General features: G+C 39.8%; 1 long non-coding RNA gene across 1 annotated transcript in view; it reads right to left on the reverse strand.

The window, feature by feature from the left end:
• LOC106012628 overlaps window positions 1-3,104 on the reverse strand; it is a 5,522-nt gene extending 2,418 nt beyond the window's left edge. The window contains exons 1-2 of the long non-coding RNA XR_001185101.1: window positions 2,942-3,104; window positions 78-149 (exon numbers count right to left, since the gene is read on the reverse strand). This is a non-coding gene — a long non-coding RNA (uncharacterized LOC106012628). The remainder of the gene's footprint in view (window positions 1-77; window positions 150-2,941) is intronic.
• Between the last annotated feature and the right edge of the window lie 250 nt (window positions 3,105-3,354).

Genomic DNA, 3,354 nt, shown 5'->3' on the forward strand with positions numbered 1-3,354 from the left:
ACTACTACTACTACTACTACTACTACTACTACTACTACTACTACTACTACTACAATTACTTCTAAATCAAGCTTCACCTTATTGTTAGCACAAAAGGTCATCCAGAAGCTCGGGAACAAAGCAGAAGACGTTTGCCGGGAGATTGCACACTGAAAGAAAGCACACAAATATCATAACTTAACTTTCATATTGCTATTTTTTGAAAAACTAATTATCATTGTTAACCAACAAAGAAGTGAATGATGATGTTGATGAGAATGTACAGCATGCTTTCGCTACCCACACCCAAACATACCCTCCTGCACCTAAACATAAAGAAGTATTTGATTGAGAATAGGAAGTCCATGATACGACAACCCCTATAGCACAGAGCCAAATTGGTGGAGGGACTTAAAAATACAGAAAGGTTCAAATGCCTCATTTGACTGGAACTTCGGCCACCCGCACAACAGCCCAATGGCGCGAACACCCCACTGGAACGAGAAGCCTTATACGAGTGCTGACAAATAATCTGGAAGAGATTCCTGCTATCTCGTCGGGTGGCTGGTGCAGTCGTTTACCATCTGATTCATCTCTTTTTACCTGTTTAAAGTTTGCAGCGTATCAGCAAAACAACAACAACAACAACACCAACAACAGCAACAATAACAGCAAAAACAACAGCAATAAAACAACAAAAACAATAAAAATAACAACAACAACGATAAAACAACAACAATGACGAAGACGACGACGACGACAACAACAGACAACAACAACATCAACAACAACAGAGAGTAAAAACCGCAACAACAATAATAACAACAACACCATGTAGCCAGGAGCAGATCAAGAGAATGATAAAACTAATAGTATTGACTAATAGTATTATTAGAGCAGGGAGAGCTATCAGACATGTTAAAATTGTCACTGTTCCGAGCCAAAGGTCTGGTGGACTCTCGTCCGTCCGGTTAACCTTAGCTGAATCACCAGGTTACAATAGAAAATCAAAATGATCAGTTCACTTGTTTACACGTATCCGGAAGAAATTACAGTACAATTAGCTTTGACAACGATGACTGGGATCGGCTGACCTATCATTGTCTTTTGAGGATCCCATTGACTAAGTAATTGATTAAAACAGGTTCAAAAGGTCAAGCGGTGTCTGTGAGATGGCCCTTAATAAATGGATGTTCAGTGAGGCGTATCTTCGAGCATGGCACAGAACAAATTAAATCAATCTCAAAAGAGGGAGCGGACCAGCCATGTTATTGTGTTTGCACTGCAGGAAGTATTTTTAGCATTGTGTCGTATGATAGGCTGTGAGATTTTGTGACAAACGCTTGTGCTATCTCAATCTCAAAGACGATAAAATTATATAAACTATCTTTATAATATGCGGTATTGCCGTACATCAAGTTTTAACCACAAGATACAGAAACGATATTTATTGTTCTTTAACTCTCTCTCTCTCTCTCTCTCTCTCTCTCTCTCTCTCTCTCTCTCTCTGTCTCTCTCTCTCTCTCTCGAGGGAAAGAATTCTAATGGATCAAATGCTGGGGAGTCCAGGTGGTCCTATTTCGAATTCTAAGGAATTTTCTTGTTTACGAAATTGAGTTTGTCCAAAATAATTCCTGTGAACACCCACAAAGTGGAAGGTAAAAACACATTGCCATATGAATCTAAATACAAACTCAATTCTCCAGGTAATGTTGAAGCTTGTTTGAAAGTCATATCATTATTAATTTCAAGGAGTCCGAATCAGAATTGCCATCACTTTTACACATTCTGTAAACACAGAGCTCACATAAAAATGGGTCATTATGAAGTGACCAACACTGGCAACACCAAGTCTCCTGGGTAGTCATAGCGCCACCTCTCCCCTCCCACCTCCACCCCTTTTCCGGAGTAAATAATCTCTTGTTGACGTCCACTGGACATACTGGGCAGAGAGGGGGTATTCAAGTAAGGATCAGAAAAATATTCCGTATCTCTCTCAGATTTGAACGTCGGAGATCACAGAGGCGGGTGAACTTTGTAACATACTTTGTACCAACATGGCAGGTAGATAGTGGGGTGGGAACATTGTAAAACAATTGATTTATGCTCAACAATCTATAATCTATTTTGGCTAATAAGAAGTATGAGGAGACCTTAACCTTTCACTTTGAAGCAAGCTAGTTGCCCCTCAACTAACTGAAAATAAGAAATCCAACAAATTACAGAACAAAATAAATCATTAAGACTTCAGTCGAATAAATAGAACTGCAGAATATTCCTCTTTGATCTCTGCCTGTCGAATAGCATCAATAGAATGTAGGGGTGTTGTCGTTGTTGGTTGGGTTTATATAGCCTTTTTAAAAAATTTAAATTGTTAGTTTGTTATTCTAAACAGCTGAAAGATCTAGACTCTACCAGAAACCCGTGTGATACGGTTATTTGACTAAAATGACCAAGAGGTGAAATTCTGGGTTCTGTTACAAGTACTGTCAGAAGTGCTTTTTTCGTCTTACCTCCAATATTTACCTTCACCCAGGTGAGCTGGACAAGGCCTATTTATTGTTTCTGGCAAGGCGTTTAGCAACAAGCAATAATAACAACAGGAAGAATAACAATAACAGCAACAACAAGATCCAGTTTCTTTTAGGTTACACAAGAGTAGCTACTTGTGTTTTGATGCTTTAAAGAATTTCACGTCCCTTTCAACACTGTAACGCTGTCAAGTGGCAGGACCTCAGAAATCAACGTCCATTTCCAATACGATCGAGTCAAGCAGGTGGAAAGGTTTGAAAACTACCGCCTATAACCCATGTTCATGAACACCCCATTCGGGATTCGAACCAGCGTCACCCTCACCATAGCGCAGGGTGATACTAACTAAGAAAATGCCTAGCCCCCCCCTTGTTTCTTGCCATAACTGCTGAGCAACATCATTACAGAAAATACGAGATGTATTTCTTACGCAGAAAATCTTGTATTGCGTCTAGAACGAGACACACGACACTCAACACTTGAGCTTCCACTGAAGGAACTAGGGCAGCAAAAAAGACAAAGGCCAACAGGAAATGCAGAGCAGCCATCTTGTTAAGTCCTGGTTCAATTCTAAAGGAAAAAAGAAAGAAAAAGAAAAATTACAATAATATCAGATCTATAGAGTTTTAAGTCTTTGCGTTTGAAACAATCATTTCTTCCAAGTGTCTTTGCCCGTTCTGGACTCAGTTATATCTGTACAAAGTAGCCAACTGGCAGACGTTTTAGGTTCGAATCCGATAGGGATCTTGACAGGGGGGGGGGGTTCGTTAGCTGGACAAAACCAGCGGAGTTGGACACTTATTGTCAACTGGACAGTGTACATAAGATTTATTGCTAATAGGG

This window comes from Aplysia californica, unplaced genomic scaffold (genome assembly GCF_000002075.1).
Source record: "Aplysia californica isolate F4 #8 unplaced genomic scaffold, AplCal3.0 scaffold00439, whole genome shotgun sequence".
Lineage (NCBI taxonomy): Eukaryota > Metazoa > Mollusca > Gastropoda > Aplysiida > Aplysiidae > Aplysia > Aplysia californica.